The sequence below is a fragment of the Protopterus annectens genome, chromosome 1.part0 (genome assembly GCF_019279795.1).
Source record: "Protopterus annectens isolate FY-2018-M chromosome 1.part0, PAN1.0, whole genome shotgun sequence".
Classification (NCBI taxonomy): Eukaryota; Metazoa; Chordata; order Ceratodontiformes; family Protopteridae; genus Protopterus; species Protopterus annectens.
In genome coordinates this window covers 274,702,854-274,725,263 of record NC_056725.1, presented here as the reverse complement: position 1 = coordinate 274,725,263, position 22,410 = coordinate 274,702,854, and positions in this window count along the sequence as shown.

Here is a 22,410-nt window from a genome sequence, read left to right as displayed (position 1 = left end):
TTCCGTGTACTGTCGGGTGCCATCCATGCTTATACTGAGCACACGGATAGACGGCATGATGAGATGATAGCCCTCATCGTCCGTGATGTGTCCATGCTTAAACGTGTGGTGGGGATGCGGCAATGCCCACATGGATGTGGGCCATCAACACCAACAGCTGGCAGTCAACGTGGACATGCTAGGACACCAAGGGGCTCCCATAGTGGCAGTAGCAGCCCCAGCAGTGCAGGCCGTGTGCTGTCCACACCACACCACAGGAGCCATGTGCACGTGGTCCCGGCCAGTCCCAGGAGGGACCTGGTACCAGCGGAAAAATGTCATTAGCAGGTGAGAGTAGCACATCGTGACCTGTACCTGGACGTGCCCGTGGAACCCCTGGCAGGCACAGTCCACATGTCCATGGCCGGAGGCAGTGAACTGCACATCCTGCCAGGTATGGTCTGCAACTATCCATAAACACCTGTGTAGAGCAGCCACATGGCAGAACTGTGTGCATGTATACCCACACACTATGCAAACATACCTAGGGCAACCCCATACCTACACACACCACATCACCTTGGCCAGATCCCCAGAGTACACCCCTCACCCACACACATGGTGTCAAATGTATGGCCCACCCTTGGTCTCTGGCAAACCAACACCACACCCTGTGTATATGATGATACCTCTGCCCCATCCCTGTCATCCATGCCATCGATGCAGGGACAGGCTGATATGGTTCTGATGCACACTGTGACTGTACAACAGTGTACCACAGACCTGCAGTGTAACATGTTGTAGGGAGTAAAGTGTGAGGCATATTTGGCAGGTAGTGTAGCCATCCAGCAATGATGCCTTATAACTGTTAGTAACACATAGGTTGGTTGTGGTCTCTATAATGTTATCCAATTGTGTTGTAGGTTTACATGTGTCAGCATTAGGATGCCCTGTGCATATGATGATACCTGTGCCCCATCCCTGTCATCCATACCATTGATGCAGGGACAGGCTGATATGCTTCTGATGCACATGGTGACTGTGTGTTCTAGGTGAATATGTGTCAGCATGAGGATGGTCTGCAGTCATATTGCAAAATGGGGTATGTCACTGTGCTGACACCATGGCTGTGACATATCTGGGGTTCAGTCAAACACATTTCACAGGTTACTATACTGGTTATTGCCTGTGCCACATGGACAGGTGGCCCACTGAGGCATGTATACCCTGCACCCTTGTGTAGTCCTTGTTATTAATATGACTGTTGCATCCCATATGTTGTTTTATAATATGCACATAGCAGATGCATACGGTGAGATACATGTGGGAGGGTATACACAACCGTGACATTTACTCATGACAGGAATATGGTTGTATACATATCATAGCTGTATATATGTCTACAAGTACATACACAAGTATACTCATACATATGTCTGTATACACATCTGTATAGTGCTACATAAATATGGCAATGTGTACATCTATTCGTATGTACATATATGCATATATATATATATATATATATATATATATATATATATATATATCTATATATATATATATATATATATATGCCTAGTTATGTTGGTATATATATATATATATATATATATATATATATATATATATATATATATCAAATCTATAACTATATGTGCATACATATTTATTCTGATATACCTACTACTGTCAATATGTCTGTAGATATCCATACATATATGTGCATAGGTATCACTATTTGGATATTTGTAGACATATATTGCTCTGTATATGTATATATCAGGGTGTCTATATGTATATCTATGTACATATACATACCCATCTATATATGTCAATATGTATATGTGTGATTATAAACATACATATCTAGATAATTATATTTCACTATATGTCTTGAACACGGAGTGTAGCCCTACCCCAGCCCCTATAGTCCCAACTTTGTAGTGCAATGGGATGTCAAGTATATTAGTAGACTATTGCTCCACAGACATGTGTGTGGGAGGTCACATCTGCTATTCACGTGTGCCATTGGCTACTGACAGACATCCTGAGGACATCATAGTACAGTATCACTGCTAGCAAGTAATGCTCCTGTGGACTGCAGCAGAGAAATTGGCCAATATATGTGGACATTCTGAAACACTCTGTACAGTCCAGAGGTATACACAGAACCCCTTAGTGCAAAACATGTGGACCATGCCTGACAATATGTATGTATGTTAACAGCCATGTAGATGGGTGTAACACATAATGACTGGTATACATTTGCCACCATAGGTTATGCATTCACACACCCCTGTTTGTCCTGACTCAAAATAACTGCTAGTACAGGGGTGCCAAGGCCACATACTACCCATTAGATATTGACATACATCTGTACAGCATCCCACTGCTCTGTCTGACAAACATGACTGTTAAGGGAGGCCCGGCAGCAGTACATATGGCAAGTATCTGGACATGACACCTCACTGGGTAAGTACACTAAGCTACTAGGCATGTAACAATGCACTGTGCAGGCTACAGGTAGACTGGCTAAACACTGGCCTACATCTCCTATGGGGGAATGCACATGTACCTGCATATATAGCAGGCTCTACAGGCATGTTAAAGCACAGGGTAAGCTATACCTGTGTGAAAGTGCATAACCATAACCAATGTGAACACAGACACAGCCACATATGGTAAGCTAGCATAATATTACAGTATATGGACTATCTGTTCAACACTATCCTCATATGTGCCACTCACTGACTAATCTTACATATACTGGGCTGCTATGCAGTTTGGTATGATGCCTGTCTGTGGTATGGGGCATGTGTGTGTGTATGGCCCTACAAACATGTAAGCCAATACTGTAACATACAGTGGAGCAGCATGTAACATCAGATAGTATGGGACCTAGAACAATGACATCTACCACAGTCTGTACACAGGCCACAGTACATATTAACAATACACACACTGTCGACATTCACCATAACTACACATACCTCAGTACTGTACAAACAACCACAGAATTTCCAGGTTATGTCATCAAATATAACCCCTACTGTACATAACACATGTAGCAGTCTAATATCTCACTGGCTTGTTATCAGATATGATAACACTAATTATGGTGTACAGCAAATATTCACCTCTTAATGCATGACATATGTACAAAGGTTGACAGAGTTGTGGCTGGAAGCACATACACAGGGCCAATATTGACATGTTGCTGTGATATCCTCATACATTTACTGTTGTAACAGGGTTTGTTGCACCATATATCTTATGAGGTATATGAAGTCAGTAACTGTCTCAGCTTTCACAATCTACTAATTGCAATCCTCACACTACCTTCTGCAGTTCACAGATAGATGCTCTGTGGGTAACACATGAATCAAAAGGCACAACACACTGCTCAGTCTGCAGATGACCCTACAGATGGGGATTCCTCATAAACATTGAACTGACATGGCAGGTATTAAAACATGTAGGGCAGCCATATCCACACACAGACATACACACTGTTAAACCAACATTACTCAAAATGCAGTATAGCAGCACTTACAGTCTGTAGTCAGGTCAAGCATACCCCCCTCCTGTGTGTTGCGTTATTTCCACATATTGTATGTTGTTAGAGGTAAATCCCCAACCCATCTGAGATGCTGTTTGCCAAACAACAGATCTAGTTCCTGCTCACGGTGAATGAAATGGGCCAACACCATCATGATGTTCCTAGATATTGGAGTGTGTTTCCATGCAATTGGCTATGGGAATGTTACCACAGCTGTTTCACATGCAATCAGCTAGGGGAGGGCTGCAAATCATGCAGAGGCCATCAGCTGATCATGAGCATCACTTATAAATACACATGCTGCTATCTAAGCAAAGCAGGTCTAGGTCTCCACATCCACCAGAGAGGGGGTGAGAGAGGCAGACAGAGGCAATGACAAGTGAGGGAGGGGTGGGAGAGTAAAACTTAAACATGTTTGTGTCACACACCTACCAGCACAGGGTATCAAACCCCTAACGACTATATAGTGCTATTACATTTCTATGTAGTTATTGGATGTGCCACATAGTTTACATGTTGTGGAGCCCTCAGAACATATATGTGATGGTGAGTGACATCTGCAACAGGGATATGGTAGCTATATGGTAGGTGTAGTACATGTGCCTGTCCGCATGAACAGGTGCCAGCGTCACTACAGCCACATTCTCACTGGGATGCACAGACATTGACACACTTGGCAGGGCCAGGAATACAACCCATCATTAGTGAGATTGCCACAACACATTACTGTGCAGGTATCACAAGTACCACAGGGTTCATACAGAGGTTATATGGGCAAAGGGTATGGGGAGGGGTTTGACATCAGACAGCATGCTGCAGTATGCCAGTGGGTGTTGTAGTGAGTGTGAATGTGAACATACACATCATACAACACACACACACACACACACACACACACACACACACACACACACACACACACACACACACACACACAAACACACACAGGGTGCCCGTACTGACATGCATGGGTGCATTGATTAATGGGTGTGTAGTGGTGAACTGTGCCAGATGGCTATACAAGGCTAGGTGATGGGTACACTTTGGCATCAGGCCACATGCCAATGGTCTGCATTGTGGTTCAGGGGTTTAGATTCTGGAATTATCCACACAGGTGTGTATTAATTCACCATCCAGTCACCTGGGTAATCAATGCGTGTGGGCAATGCTGTGCATTGATTGCCATGTATGTGTTCCTTAGTCCATGACATGGACAGTGTCTGTGATGTGCACACCTTCCACATGCATGTACAGTGACATGGGGAACTGTACCTGGGGTGTCTGGCCCTTGTTGTGTACACATATTATCATCAGATGTGCCAGTCCTGGCCTCATGTGGCAGGAACTGTTAATGGAACTCAGGTTTACCCTTCACCTACATTGATAGCATGCAAACAGCATTCTCTGGTGTCAGTGGCATCTGTCCATACAGGGCATGTTTTCAGGCATGGTATGTCCTTTGTGGGTCACATTTGATGGCACCAAAGGTGTTGCAGGTGTCCAGTGGGGATCATGGGGAAGGTGCACTGCCTTCATGTACATGTCTATTGGACAGATGGACAGGATGCATTGCCCTCTATAGGCCACTGCAATCACTCCATACTTCTATCAGTGGGCAATATGCAGTGTACTACCAACATAGCGGCTGTTGCATAGGCAAGTGTGTTTGTGTATGAGGCATGGGTTGAGAGTGTTGTCTGGCTAATACTAAGGTTGCTAACTTTGTTTGCCTGGCCTTGATGTCACATGTATGGGCATTGATCTGCACTTCAGCCTCTCTGCTATTTCATATTTGTTATCCTTGTATGGTGGACATTGTGATATATACTAGGGCCACCATATAAGAAATTTGCAAAACCCACTAAACATTGGGCCCAGTTGTTACACACTCACTCCCACAGGAAACAAGTTGCAAACACAGACACACACACACGTCTGGGATTAGAACTCCTACCTAACTATTTTATTACATTACAGCAGTATGCAGTCATAGTATGTGCCATGGAGATTACTGGAGTACTCCTTCCCCAAAGGCATATTTTACATGGGATGACATCTGCAGGATTGCCAAAGAAGGGCATTCAAATTGTAGTGAGTGTGACTAGGTTGAAATGCACTGCTCCCTACACAGACATTGAAACATACACAAAACATCCACAACCAAAATGTGTGGGTATAGAACCCCTAACAGAGGTCTATATCACACTACAGCATGAAGCTGTTATATGATGCACCACTGGGATTACTGGAGAACTCCTTTCCCAAAGGTGTATTTCACAGTAAATGACATCAGCAGGATTGCCAAAGCAGGGCATTCAAATTGCAGTGAGTGTGACTAACCAAAAATGTATTGCTCCCTACACAGACATTAAAACATACACATAACATCCAGAACTGCCATGGGTGGGAATATAACCCTACTAGCGGTACGCAGCAATGGCATGTGGTACTGAGATTAGTGGGATACAACCTTCCCAAAGATGTATTTCTAGGTGAATGACATCAGCAGCATTTCAATTGTATGGAGTGTGACTACCTTAAAACCATTGCACTCTACACAGACAGACACACACACACACACACACACACACACACACACACACACACACACACAGTTGCCAAGGCTGGGATTAGAACTCCTCCCTAACTATTTTATCACACTACAGCAGTACACAGTTATGGCACTCACTACTGAGATTACTGGGATGCGACCTTCCCAGAGATGTATTTCTAGTTGGATGACATCAGCAGCCTTACCAAAGTAGAGTGTTTCAATTGTAGGGAGTGTGACTACCCTAAATACACACACACACACACACACACACACACACACACACACACACACACACACACACACACACACACACACACTTGCCAAGGCTGGGATTAGAACTCTTCCCTAACTATTTTATCACACTACAGCAGTACACAGTTATGGCACGTGCTATGGAGATTACTGGGATGCAACCTTCCCAGAGATGTATTTCTAGGTGGATGACATCAGCAGCCTTACCAAAGTAGAGCATTTCAATTGTAGGGAGTGTGACTACCCTAAAAAGCATTGCTGTCTATACAGAGACAGACACACACACAGTTGTCAAGGCTGGGATTAGAACTCCTCTCTAACTATTTTATCACACTACAGCAGTACGCAGTCATGGCACATGCTACGGAGATTACTGGGATACAACCTTCCCAGAGATGTATTTCTAGTTGGATGACATCAGCAGCCTTACTAAAGTAGAGCATTTCAATTGTAGGGAGTGTGATTACCCTAAAAAGCATTGTTCTCTACAGAGACAGAGACAGGCAGACACACACACACAGTTGCCAAGGCTGGGATTAGAACTTCTCCGTAACTATTTTATCACATTACTGCAGTACGCAGTTATGGCACACACTACAGAAATTACTGGGCTAAAACCTTCCCAGAGATGTATTTCTAGGTGGATGACATCAGCAGCCTTACCAAAGTAGAGCATTTCAATTGTAGGGAGTGTGACTGCTCTAAAAAGCATTGCTCTTTACACAGACAGAGACAGACAGACACACACACACAGTTGCCATGTCTGGGATTTGAACTCCTACCTAACTATTTTATTACACTACAGCATTATGAAGTTATGGGATGCACAGTGGGAATTACTATGCTACAACTCTCCCAAAGGTGTATTTCACAGTTAATGATCTCAGCAGGCTTGTCATAGTAGGGCTATGACTGTTGCTACATTTCTACATAGGATGGGGGGTGCACAACAGACTATTTCTAAATTTCTACACAGGATTGCAGGATCACACCTGACTGTTATTACATTCCATTGTAGGATGGGGGGGGCACACCTGACACTTGTACACATTTGCAATGACTGTACTGGTATGTCAGGTACTCCATTTCATTCTGTATTCTTACCTATCATGCTGACTAGAGGCATACCAGTGTACTACAGATTGTAGCTTTGGTTGCCCTACATATTAGTGTCTGACTCCCTACTCTTTAACAATAACATCTCACTGCCTGACCTGCTGTAGTCTGTCTGTGTAGGCCTGGGGGGAGGTTAACCATAGCCATAATTCAGGGGCCATAGCACAGGCTCTGTTTGAGTTTATCTACACCTGTCCTGCTGGCTGAGATTGTTGTTGAGTATGTGAACTGGCCTGACTGACATGTGTGAATCATATGGACACACATGTCACCCAGCTCATTTCCTGCAGTGGCTTTTGTCACCCTGTGTAGTACTGGCTACTATGGTGACTCCAGTATGTGTTACAGATGTCATGGTACCACTATGGGTGTCTACTTTCTACTGCCATGACATTCAGCAATCCACTTCCCTTGCATGCTCACATCCATACCATAGATACAGGTAAAAACACATTCTACTCCATTTGGCAATTGGTAAGTTGATTGACTTACCTTGAGGGTGTGCCAGAATTGCGGATGGTGCTGGAGAGCTGCCTATGTCAGATGCACATAGTACACTCCCTATACATGGTTTAACACAGGTAGTGTCATGTTTTGCATCCCTTTTATTGTATGTGCAAGTCAGAGAGTGGTGTCATTCCCTGGGGCCCTACTGTGTCAGTGTATGTGCTATACATTGTCTCTTTGCCACAGCCTCAGCATACTGGGCACACCTCCATCTGCCTACTGGAGGAGGCTCAGGTTGTTCCTCCTCCAAGTCACTCTGTGCCTGTGCAGGCCTTGGCATTGGTGAGGGGCTGTGTGGCCCTGCCCCATGCTGTTCCTGCTGCAGCTATTTCCACAGGACCATATTGTTTAGCATGGCACATACCATAACAATTTGGGTACATGTAGCTGGTGAGTACTGCAAGGCTCCACCAGATGTGTCCAGACACTGGAACTATGACCTGAGCATCCCAAACACATGCTCTATTATACATCTGGTCTGTGCGTGTGCCTCATTATGGCGTTCTTGTTCATGTGTGTGTGCATTTCCGATGGGTGTCATCAGCCACAGCTCCAGTGTGTAACCAGCATCCTCCACTAGGTGACCGTAGGGGATGTCCCCATTGGCAAATTTCTGATACAGCTGTGTCAGATGCCATATGTGAGAATCGTGATAGCTTCCAGGGCAGCCAGCACACACATTCATTATAATGCCCTGGGCATCACAGATGACCTGGCAGTTGATGGACAGGATGCTCTGCGGTTGATGTAGGCCCTATCCTGAAAACTGGGTGGTGATTTGATGCATATGTGCATGCAGTCTATAGCACCCACTACCTCAGGGTATTCTGCTATTGGTGGAAAAGACGCATATTGCTGGCCAACACCTCACGGGTGTTGAGGAAATATACATGCTCACTGGCATGTGGTGACATGGCATCCAGGAACTAGTGGAATACTCTGTATGTTGATGCCTGTGAGATCCCCATGAAATCCCAAGTTGAGCTTTGGTAGGTACCTGTGGCTAGTATTCCTAGGCCTACACATACCTTGGTATCAACTGGGATGGGTTCCCCTCAGTCAGTTTGGTGTGTCAGGTGTGGCCGGCACAGCTCAACAATTTGCTGTAGGAGGTCTCTGTCCACCCTATAGCACTCCACTATCTCCAGCTCATGTAGCCCTGGTAGGTTACCCTGGGTCTGTACACTCTTCTCTGTCTCCTCACTGTGGGTTGATTGGCAGCATTTAAATCCTCACCAACCTCAGCCTCTTGCACATGTTGTTCTACGTTGCCTGCTGCAGCCCTTTTCATTTTGTAGGTTTGTTTGTTAAAATTTCCCCGCTTGTATACAACGGTGGTGTAGAGTGTGGGAAAAACCAGTAGGGAAGGTGTTTGCATAGTTTATAGTAGTGTTTTGGGCTGAGCTGGTCTGCTGCCTGTGTAATACATTTCAAATGCCAGCTATGCTAGTTCTCCTTGATTACCTCCCTACTGCTGTTTTCCCTTACCATTGCCTTCCTGTTTAAGCCTGGGGGCACGCCACACAAACAGAGTGCTCAAATGTGCACAGTGCTGCTATTTCCTGGTTTAACTTTCTTTCTGTTCCTTTAAAACCCTGTGCATGGCACTCACACCTGCTTAGGCAATGTAAAGAGTGCTAGGCAGGTTTTGACACCCCCCTAGTTTATCGGTGCTAAGCTAGAAGCAAACCCGAACCACAGGGCTCCAATCCTCTTACAGTATGCCTGACACACCCACCCCATGATGTCACCTAATTCCTAGGCATGCACCAAGCTATTCCTACTCCTACACTGTTGGGACCTGACTCACATGCTGGGAAAAACTGGGATTCACTATCATTCCCCTATTTTGCATAGGATTGCCTGCTAATGCAAAGTGACATGTCTCACACTGAGCCTCCATCCTTAGCAACCACTACTCACTGGTCATGTTGTCTTCTGCCTGCCATTGACTTGCATGGCAGAATACTGATTTTAGTTAGAATGCATAATTAAGTTTATTTTGTTATTTTTCCCCCTATCCCATTTGCTCGCAGTTGCCCTATGCTTAAACAGCCGAGATCAGCTAAAAAAAGAAAAAGTTGATTATTTTATTTTTTTCACTGTTTCCAATGCCAATGGCCTTATACTTGGCCATTGGCATGCTTACTACATGATATGCAGCCTGTATTAGGAGCTGTCACAGCTACGTTTTGAATTTTGCAGAAATGTACTCGGTTCCTAACCGAGTACATTTCTGTAGATTGCACTAGTCCTGCACAGCCAGTTGCAAGCTTCCTGGATTGCTAAATCACCTCATTTGCATAGATTTATCCTGCAAATGGGGTGATTTTCATACAGGGGCTTAGTCCGTGCAGGATTAGTGCAGGAGCACTCGTGCACGTCACTGCAGGCTATTCCTGGATCACACGGCAGATATATTGCCTGCTGGAGCTCCTTCACCGATCTTGCACGCCATGCAAGCTATAGAGAATCCGGGGGTATTTCATTCCACATATTTTGCATGCATTTTAAATTTGAACTAAAATGCATTTTCCAAATAAATTGTTTAATAAATGTTGTAATTTCATTACAGATGAGTTACATTTCCTTTTCTGGACTTGATAGATATATTAAATTTCCATCTGAAAGAATTTGTTGAATTTAGTGTTCTAACTTTATGAATTGCATTCAGAACCCTATCCAAATCCTAATGGTTATTAGGAACCAATAGAAAGCCCTTTAAGTAATTCATAATTATTTTATTGCTCAACCTAATCATCATCTGCAAAAGAATGGTTAATTTGGTGTGAAGAGCAAATGTTATTACCATAACCATTTACTTGGAATCACCAGTCAAGATGCAGGATATTAATAAGTACTTTAAATTATTTAAAAAGAAAAGAAAACAGGCAGTAAACCAATGAATGGATCTTACAGTTCTTTTAACATCCACCTAAAAAATCACATGAATAAAACAACCATTAGGGTTTCACTGAAAATCTACATCATTCATTGACTGAAAAATTGATTCATAAAAAAATCTTCTTCTTAGATCTTAAAGAAAAATGTAAACAAATCCACCAACTACTAAACTCATAGTTTTAGTCAAAAATCACCAAATATAACTAAAACTGACTTTGAAAACATACAGATGGTGATTGTAATTTTATTTTTTTTGATAATGATGGTTTCATTAAGCTCCAATGCACTGTCAGCCCTGAGCCTAATCTGCCACATGGCCTCTTTACACTCTAAGATAATCTTATAGTCACCATTGAGAATTTCACCTGAAACAGAATCAATGACTGTAAAATAAAACTTTTTGAAATCTTTACAGTCTAATGCATGCTCTGCCACTGGATTATTGTAGTCATTTTTCCGAACAACCATGAGTTGTTTTATTCACGTAATTTTTAGGTGGGTTTGCAAAGGATCCATTCATTAATTTACTGTTTTCTGAAGAAGTTCTATATATTAAAAGAACAGATTGTAGGTACTTAGAGTAACAAAATCATTTACAGTGGCAAGTGTTCTGATTGCTAGACTGGCTACATTAATAGGTGATCAGTTCCAGACTAAATGAAAATAATAACAGAATATTATTTGGGAAAAGTATTCTATATTCAGACAACATATTCCAGCAGATTAAATAGTTCTAATACTAAGCTATAGGGTCCCGATCTCAGCCTAGTGGGCAAGCTAAAACCTCCAGCACCCTCTCTGTCCAACCACTGCTTCATGTGCCTGCCCAAGTAGCTGACACACACACACTTTGAGATAAGACGTACATACAACCACACAGACCCTCCTGGGGAAGGCTGGCACAGGTTCTCCAGCTGTGCCCCTTTTCTGCCCAGTCTAAAAGGTAGTGCCAGCTGCCACCACCCACTAATATCAGCTACTCAAAGGCCCTTCTGAAAGGGTATCCAATTATTACTGTACAATATTATTATTCAAATGGTAAGTGTGACTGAACAGTCAAGGCTTATTACAGTATCACTATATACATGCAATGTACTCTAGAGCTTAAATTAACTCTACATAAAACAGCCACAGTTGAACGGTTTAAAAATATTTAATAATAAATAATAAAAGCACAAGACAATACGTCTTACTACACAGTGCTAGTCAAGAGTTCAGAGATCACAGAGAAATACTTAAATTAATACCATAGAAAAGTTATGACATCACAGAAAAACACTTAGTCTAATCTTCCTAATTCCTAACTATTTCCAAGAGAAAACACAGTTCTAAATAACTTACATCTAGAGCAAGACAGTGCTGGTGATGTTGGATGTCCTCAAGACAAAATGCTCTGAGCTCTCTGATTCTCTCTCTTTAAATTGATAACACAGTACTGCTTCACATGACATCATTCTTCACACTTCTCTGGTGTTCCCAGGCTAACAGAAATTACATTTACTTTTTTTACACCTTGTCAAAATCAAGAGCAATAAAAGACATTTATACATGCAAATTCTAGCCATTACCTCTGCTCTTAAAACAATAGGCAGGATGTCTCCCTCTAGACATATTGGCTCAGAATTTTGACATCAAAGACAGTCATGAAATGCTTGACTTAGCTTTCTTACAGCAGAGTGCACTGTTGTTACATTTTTGTAGTAAAATATCCAATGCAGTCTTTTCACATTTAAGAGAACAAGCCTGTGGCTTGCATTAATAATTACAAATGACAGAATTATCTACAAAATTCCATCTGGCTAGGCTGGCAGCCTTCACCTATATTCACACCCCCACCTGGAGAACTCAAGCTAGTTTTTCAAGTGGCCCTTGAGAAATGCTACTTGAAAGGGTTAGGTCTAGCTGAGTATACCTTAGCCCATTCCCTGCCTTGAGAGCCCATCTGTATTGGCATTGCTAATCCCACTGCAGTGTTGCACTGACATATCATATGCTTGCAACCCTAGGCTCAATCTTATCAACTTGGCATTTTACTGGCTGGCTCTGTCCTTCATTGTCAGGTCTGCAAGGGGAGCAGCTATGGTATTATAGCTGGGGACAAACTTTCTGTAGTACCCTGCTGTCCTTAGGAATGCCCTCACCTGACTTTTGGTAACAGGTGCAGGCCATGCCTGAATGGCTTCTACTTTGGCAGGTTCTGGCCTGATCTTACCACTCCCCACTCTATGTCCCAGATAGGAGACTTCTGCATACTCACCTGACATTTGCTTGGCTTAATGGTCAACCCTGCCCTCTGTAGTTTGCCCAGCACCTCCCTGACATGCTGAAGGTGCTCTTGCCAGGAATGGCTGTAGATGGCAATATCATCTAGGTAAGCAAGGGCAAACCCTTCTGCTCCTGCTAGGATACAATCTGCCAACCTCTAGAAAGTTGCAGGGGCATTTTTCATCCCAAAGGGCATCTTTCTGAACTCATACAAGCCAAAAGGAATCACAAAGGCTGACTTCTCTCTAGAACTGGGAGTCAAGGGCACCTGCCAGTAACCCTTTGTAAGATCAATGGTTGTAAGATACTAAGCCCAATCCAGCTGCTCTAGGGCCTCATCTGTCCTAGGCATAGGGTAAGCATCTGACTCTGTGTGACTATTTAATTTCCTGTAGTCCACACAGAACCTGGTGCTGCCATCCTTCTTTGGCACCAGCACCACTGGGGAGGCCCAGGGACTGTTGGACTCTTAAATCATCCCTAGTTCCAACATCTCCTGTATTTCCTCCCTCAGAATCTGTTTTACTCTCTCAGGCACCCTATAAGGGGCCTGTCTAATAAGCTTTTGGGGTCCTGTATCCACCTGGTGCTGTACCAGGTGGGTGCACCCTGGTTTCCCACTGAACATGTCTCCAAACTCCTGTAACACTGTTCAGATTTCTCGAATATGGGTAGGAAATAGCCGCTGGGACATTGCTATCCCTTCCACTGAGGTGTAAGTCTGAGCATCACTGAGGAGATCAGTCACCAGATCTCCCTCTTCCTGCAATGCATTGCAAATTCTCAGCACAAGGGCCTCCCTATCATGATAAGGTTTCATCGTGTTACCATGGTACAATTTGTGCCCCTGCCTCCTGCCTAGCAGTTACACCATGTAGTTAACATCACTTACCTTTCTTACCACCTTGTAGGTTCCCTCCCAATCTGCTTGCAACTTGTTGTGTCTGACACGAATGAGAACCATTACCTGATACCCCACTGCATACACTCTAGCTTGAGCATTCCTGTCATACTACACCTTTTTCTATTGTTGGGCTTATGCCAGGTTCTCCTGGGCCAAACCCATGAGTTCCCTGAGCCTTGTCCTGAGGTTTAGGACATATGCCACAACAGACTCCTTGTGAGGTTCACACTCACCTTCCCACTCATCTTGAATTAAATGTAGAGGTCCCCTTACCCTATGCCCATACAACTCAAAGTGTGAAAAACCTGTGGATTCCTGGGGAACTTCTCTGTAAGCAAACAACAGATGGGGCAAGTATTTGTCCCACTCCCTCTTAAACTGGTCCTCAAATGCCCGTATCATGGACTTGATCATAGAGTTTAACCTCTCAACAAGACCATTAGTCTAGGGATGGTAGGCTGTGGTCTTCATATGCTTCACCCCACAGTACTTCCACAGACAAACCTGCAGGTCTGACATGAAATTGGGACCTTTGTCAGTCAGTATTTCTTTTGGGAAACATACCAAAGCATTTGCCACCTTTTCTGCCTCAACAGAGGACAGAGCCACTGCCTCAGGGTATTGTGTAGCATAATCCACTACCACTAGGATATACATTTTCCCTCTGGAACTTGGGGTACTCAGAGGCCCTACAATATCCATAGCTTCCCTCTGAAATGGCTCCTCAAACACAGGCAAAGGCATCAAAGGAGCTCTCACCTTGTCTCCTGCCTTGCCTACCTTTTGGCACTGCTCACAAGTTTCTGTTACATCACTGGAAATTCCAGGCCAGTAGAAGTTTTGCATAATATGTATCTTTGTACATTTTATGCCCATATGACCTGCAAAGGGAATATCATGGGCTATGGCTAGAAGCATCAGATGGTAGGCTCTAGGCACTACCAACTGCTGTACCCTCTCACTTTTTAGCCCTCCCTCAGAGGTCCACTCTCTATACAGTAACCCTTTGCCCCAGTATACAGATTCCCCCTTCCCTTGAGAATCAGGTGCCTCACTAGCTACCTGCCTCAGTCTTTGCTTTGTAGGGTCTGACAGCTGTGCCTGCCTCAACTCTCTCTTTGTAACCCTTCCCAGCTCCTCTTCCACAGGAAGTCTGGCATCCTTTGGCAGTGGTGCCTCACTGTCAGCATGGGTACTACTACTCACTTCTACCTTTGCAGTCCTTCTGTCCAAGGTAACATCAGTGCCCACAAGCAGCTGTGGCTCACCTTTGATTTCACTGCTGCAGAGTAGCTCCCTCCCTGAAGTAACCACCTCACCAATCCTGGCTACAGGTATGCAGTCTGTCTGGGTCTCCCGCAGGCTACCAGATCTACATGCTTGTCTCCTAGCCTAACTGTGTATAACTGCATAAGCACATGGTATTGCCTCATCCAAATCCTTCCCTACCAGGACATCTACAGGATAGTAGTTTGATACCCTTGTCTCAAATCAACCTACTATTGGCATTTTGTCTTCCCCACTTACTGGCTCTCTCACCTTTTGTTCCCCACATTTTCTCCATGGACATTTGTATGCCACATGCCCCCACTGGTTGTATTCAAACATTTAACCCTAGGTCCTGGATGTGTACCTGGACTAGTGGCTTCCTCTGCTACTGGCAGATTCTGTTGGGGCAGTCTGTGCTGCCCACCATGGGTTCCCTTAGACTCATGAGCAGTACTGAGGGTTGCTTTCCAGTGCAGGGATGCCCTGTTTGCTAGATATAGGTCTCCCTTCGTTCTCAACTCATGTGATGTAGCACATTGTCTTTCAGCTAACCAGATCCGCATGTCCTCAGCCAAAGTGCTAAGGGCTTGTTCCCTCACCAAAAGGTCTGCCAGCTCTTCAAAAGTGGTGACCTGACATCCACTCACCCACCTGTGAAAATAAGTGCTCTGGTCAGCAACATATTTACACACATTTTCATCTGCCTTACATCTATGCTCACAAAACCTTTTCCTATACATTTCAGTTGTTAGCTTAAAACATTATAACAAGTGATTTGTAACAGCAGTATAGTCAAAATATTCACAATCAGCAAGTTTAGACAACACATTTACAGCTTTATTATGGAGTAAGGGGGTTAGGAACCGTACCCAGAGCCTTTGGTCAACATCATACTATTTGCATACCCTCCCAAACATATGAATGAAACTATCAAAATTATCCCCCTCTTTAAACTACAGAAGAAATTCACTGACCTTTTGTGCTTCTGGGGTCCAGCTACTTCTTTCCCCCTTACTTCTATGACTCTGGCAAAGAGTCATCATCTCCTTCTCATGTGGCCTCTGCCTCTCCTTTTCCTCAGCTTCCAGGCATAGCAGTTTCTCATTCTCCTCAGCATGCAGATGTCTCAGTCTCTCAGCTACTTCCATTTCCAAACACCTGGCCTCCAACTCAACTCTCTTTAGCTCCAGATGGATTTTTAAGTCCTCTGCAGAAAGGTTGAGCTGTCCATTCTCTGAGGGTGATACATCTCCACTGCCAGTCTGGTCGTCCTCCTGGTTGCTGTTTTCTGATGCAGCTGTGGTCAAGGCTGCAATCAGGTCTGCCTTAGTCAGGTTTCCATGCACCAGTCCCCTAGCCTGGAACATCTCAGCCAGCTGGCTCCTTGTCAGCTTTCCGTACTCCTCTGCTGACATTGCCTGATCTCCCTGACTAACTAAGCAAACAAAAGAAATAAAACAATTGTGATCTGAACTCTGAGTATTCACTGCATGGCTGATTTCGAGTACAAAACACATTCAGTGATCACTGTACACAAGCTACAGGAATTCATTCTACCCACAACACTACAAGCCAATTAGTATTTTCCAGTCAATTAATATGTGGTGTAGATATCCCACCACTGCCAAACAAATAATATGTGATGCTCGTGCACTGGCCCAGCAATCAAGGAGGCTCAATCCTCAACACTAATATCAGTGAGGGACATCCATATAGGGAAAAGTATAATAAATACACACACAGTAAAGTGCAATTTCCCTTAAGAGCACACAAAAATCACAGTAGTCTGGGGCTGGTTTCCTCCCTTTCTCTCCAGGTCTCCAATAAGACTCCCCACTGGCACAGCTATAGGGTCCAGATCTCAGCCTAGTGGGCAAGCAAAAACCACCAGTACCCTCTCTGTCCAACCATTGTTTTGTGCCCCTACAAAAGTAACTGACACACACACACTTTGAGATAAGAGTTATATACAAACCACACAGACACTCCTGGTGAAGGCTGGCACAGGTTCTCCAGCTGTGCCCCTTTTCTGCCCAGTCTAAAAGGTAGTACCAGCTGCCACCACCCACTAATATCAGCTACTCAAAGGCCCTTCTGAAAGGGTGTCCAGTTATTATTGTGCAATATTATTATTCAAATGGTAAATGTGACTGAACAGTCAAGGCTTTTTGGAGTGACGTGATACAGTATCACTATATACATGCAATACACTCTAGAGCTTAAATTAACTCTACATAAAACAGCCACAGTTGAAAGGTTTAAAATATTTAATAATAAATAATAAAAACACAAGACAATACTTCTTTCTACACAGTGCTAGTCATGAGTTCAGAGATCACAGAGAAATACTTAAAATAATACCGTAGAAAAATTTCTGACATCACAGAATAACACTTAGTCTAATCTTCCTAATTCTTAGCTATTTCCAAGAGAAAACACAGTTCTAAATAACTTACATCTAGAGCAAGACAGTGCTGGTGATATTGGATGCCTTCAAGACAAAATGCTCTGAGCTTTCTGATTCTCTCTGTTTAAATTGATAATACAGAGCTGTCCCACATGACATCATTCTTCACACTTCTCTGGTGTTCCGAGGCTAACAGAAACTACATTTACATTCTTTACACCTGATCAGAAACTAGAGCAATAAAGGACATTTATACATGCAATTTCTAGACATTAACTCTGCTCTTAAAACAATAGGCTGGATGCCTCTCTCTAGAATTATCGGCTCCAAATTTTGACATCAAAGACAGTCATGAAATGCTTGACTTAGCCTTCTTAGAGCAGAGTACACCGTTGTTACATTTTTGCAGTTCAATATCCAATGCAGTCTTTTCACATTTAAGAGAACAAGCCTGTGGCTTACATTAATATTTACAAATGACAAAATTATCTACAAAATTCTATCTGGGTAGGCTGGCAGCCTTCAGCTATCTTCACAAATACCATGATAAGCAAACTCTTGCTCAATATATAAAGTGCTTATGTCCAGAGCTCCAGAAATTGCTACATTACCATTCCCAGTGAATGATACATGTTGTTTAGCCACACTTGTTAGATATTATGAATATAAGGCTGAAATTAATTCTGTTGTAAATATGCTGAAAGAAAAAGCTTGCTTAAATGCAGAAACAGAGTTTAGTAATATGTGATCAGCAACCATAATAAATGACCATGGCTTGGAAAATAAGGAACTGCTGAATGGACATCTTTCCCTTACAGACTTAAAAACAGGATGTATGCAAGAGCAAAAATGCAAAATCTGCTTTTAAAGAATGGACAATGACACTGTGACAATGTGTTTCCTCAAAAACATGTTTTTCTGTGTGGACAACAGGACATGTTTATCAGCATTGGCACAAGAACAGATGTTCTTATACAAAGATCCAAATAGACTACAGAATGTTTACACTGTCAGGAAAAGCTGGCTTCTTATAAATTCAGCAAAAATGTGAAACAAGGAAGCTGAAAAATAATATCATTAAGTCAGCAGTTTGAGTCAGCATCTGCAACAATTAGTACTGTTTCTACAGGATGAGCAATTCTCCAAAATAGAATACCAAGAGGAAATGTATATGCTTGTGCATGACTAAAATTGTATATATAGAACTGTATGAATCCAGTTATGTTAGGGGTATGGTAGGGACACATTTGTCCTGAGGTAAATATTATATCTCTCACATCATCTATACTATATGAGAAGTAAAGTTGGAACAGTACTTTAAGCTGCAACATTAGTCCATTTGGTTTATTATAAAAAAGTTATTTGTTACTGCTCTAAGTTGATGCTGCAAAGTATATTCTCTCATCAGTGTATATTCTGCAAGTTTCTGTATGCAACAGACTGTGAATGCAAATATAACCAGACTTTGAATTTTAGCAGAATCCAGCCAGCAAGACTGAGTGTCTTAAGAAGACTTCAAATCCATCACAGCAAGCAGTAAGCTCCATATAATTTTTCAAAACTCAGTATTTGAAAAACATCAGTTTAGCTTAAAAGCTTAACATGCATTGTCCCTGATAATCTGCCTTCTGGAGGAGGCAGTAAAGTTTACTGAAAGGTCTGCAATTACATATGTCATGTGCTGCAGGGGAGCCTGCAAACTTTGCTAAAAAAGTTCATGTATGACTGACCTGAACTGATCTTCATTAATGTCATCAGGAAGTCCTTTGATGACAATATTGTCTGTACCTGACCAGTCTTCTAAATCAATGATTGTTTTCTTAAAGGTACAGATTGACATTTCTACTTCAAATTTGCAAAGTGCATGATGATCATCTTCTGAATTTGTCAGCCTTTTTTTTCAAATTCTATCAGTATCTCCGTGAGCTATCCAAATATATTTTGGCAAGATTAAGGGTGAAATGTCCTATTTCAAAGCAGATACAATCACCTTTGTTATAATAATCTGTGTATATTGCCCTACTTCTTAGTTAACAATGCCATTATTGTTCAAATTATGGTAATATGGGGCACTAGGCAGGATAATGAACCAAGGCCAGCCCCAGCATCCCCTCCATCAATGTACTACCAACCCCACAGCATCGACACCCAGCAGCCATTTCAGTGTCCCATTAACTTGTCTCTCTCTCTCTCTCTCTCTCTCCCCCTAGTTGCCATTAAACACTGCACAAACCTGTCAGAGTGTATACTATTTTCTACTTTCCTTCTACAATGATTACAGATGTCTGGATTTAATTTAAATTTTTTATTTCAAATTTTATAGCACAAACACTGATAGCTATTTGCTGAACAAAGCAATACAGTCTCAAAATGAAAACAGACTTAGCATGAACAGCATTAATCTTCTCTGCCTTTGAAATTCACATTCATTGAAACTGCATTAAAACCTACATTCATAGAAATTGCATATGTTTAGTGGATAATTAAATGTACATTTGAGCTGTTTTCAAACCATGTGTACTTTGATTCCCCTTCCTGATTGTGTTAAATTGTATTCATTGTTTAATACATCACCACTTGTTAGAATGAGTTTGACATTTGTAGTTTTGAAAAAATTTTAAGTAAGCAGTGAAACAAAACATATGAACCAATAAGGACAAGTCTCCCCATTTCAGAATATTTTAACCATAAAAAGTAACTCAAATTGCTATCATTATAATCCATCAATAACAGTCAATATGCACAATCTCTGCTGAAGTAAAAGTCATCTAAATAATTCCACATTAAAGAGAACTGTAACAAACTTTGCATTTCAGTGCTTCACCTACACATTAAGTGCCTGCTGCTCTTGAAGAATAAAATTGCCTATGTTACTTAATCAAAAAAAAAAAAAAAAAAGAAAAACAGGAGTGTTGGTGATATGCAAACAGACAACAGGTTCAAAGTTGATAGACATCTCATCCAAAGGAAGACACACTGAGGAGTTGCTCCCTACAAGCATAAACAGTCTAGGCAGGCTCGCTCTGGCTTAAGTCCCACTCTATGCTAGATGGCTATTAAATCTTCCATGCTGCGGTCCTCTAAAATTGGTTTACATGGATGTGCTGCAGTCCTGCTCCGCTCTGCTTAGCTATCAAAATCAAATCTCCTGTAGTGCTGTCTTACAAGTAATATTTACATTAAGACACTATCCAAGAAGTTTTTGGGGCCTCCTCTTCTTCTTTTTTTTTTTTTTTTTTGCAGATATCTCCCATGAGGTCATAAACCTCTACTGTGTTCTTACAGAAAGTCTCCCACAAGGTCCTAAAGCCCTCATATTTTACAGACATCTGATTTTTTTATCTGCAGATGATTTTATTTTTTATTGCACTCCAGCCAACATGGGGCCCTACTAACCAACACAGGCCATAGGCAACTTCCTATGTCACCTAGTGCTGATCATGCTCTGTAATTGTTACAATTGCTCACCTCACTTTGACTGTCAAAGTAAACATCCCCACTATTTTGAAACGAGATTTAATTCCAAATTGAGTTTGATTGTTCTTCAAACTGAGCTGGAAGTTCTTTCATTCTGGAGAGTTTAGCGCCAAGTATAACAAGTCTTGCTGTTTGTTTCTTGACTTTGTCTAGCATTTTTATCTGTTTCACTTTAGTCATTCTAAATATAACAAAACATAAAGTGTATTTCAGTTGGTCAGTGCGAAGTTAACTCCACAATGCTATACAAAGCTACTGATCACAATTTTTAATGAAAAGGTTTCCAAAGCTAGCCGTTTGTCCATGCTTTGTAATTTTTTGATCAGCGCTACATCACAAAGTACATCAAAGAACTACACTGCATGGGGAAAAGGCAAGATCACATTACTGCTGATACAGTCAAATTCAGTCCATGACTATCATTACTTAGGTAGATAAATAGAGCATAGTTACAACATTTCAGCTTGCCTTACCATAACACAATATAGCTTTAAGCGTTTCTATTATTTACAGTAGTATCTGTTTGTCTAACTTTTCTCTGAAAGAACATAGATATTTAATATTTTCCTCCTATGAGATATCTTACCAAGGACTTTTGAAAGACTTCCATGCAAACCTGCTTCTGCAACTCGCTTCCTCTCAGCTTCATTAGGTTTTTCTTCCTGTACAATGATGCCTTTAGAGGATTGTCATTTTAGGGCTACAAATAAACTTAGAAGTTATGGTCATTTTTATATAGCCATCTGTGCTACCTAGACTTGCTTTATATCATGCTAGCTGAATGTTTCCAAATAATACTGATAAACAATTAATTTTACTATGAATAATATAAGCTACCAGATGACATAAACATTTCTGCTTCACATTATATTCTATACCATCACAACATTTCACCTACAGATAAAAGAATGAACATATTTTTCATCACTGACTTTGGCCGGGATTCACTAATCCTCCGTGTAAGACTTAGGGTATGATGTCAGCACGTCATGCATATTAATAAGGGCGCACTGACTCAACTCTAAGGCTTACATGGAGCATACACGAGTGCAGGGGGAGTGTCAGACTGCCAAGCAGTCCAATTATCCACACCCCTGCAAGTGCCTAAACTGCAAATGTCAACTGAAATGAGCGAGTACGCTCAAATGTCCACATACCCAACAATACACTCCCCCACATTCTAAATCCCTGTACAAGTTTAAAATGTAAAGGTT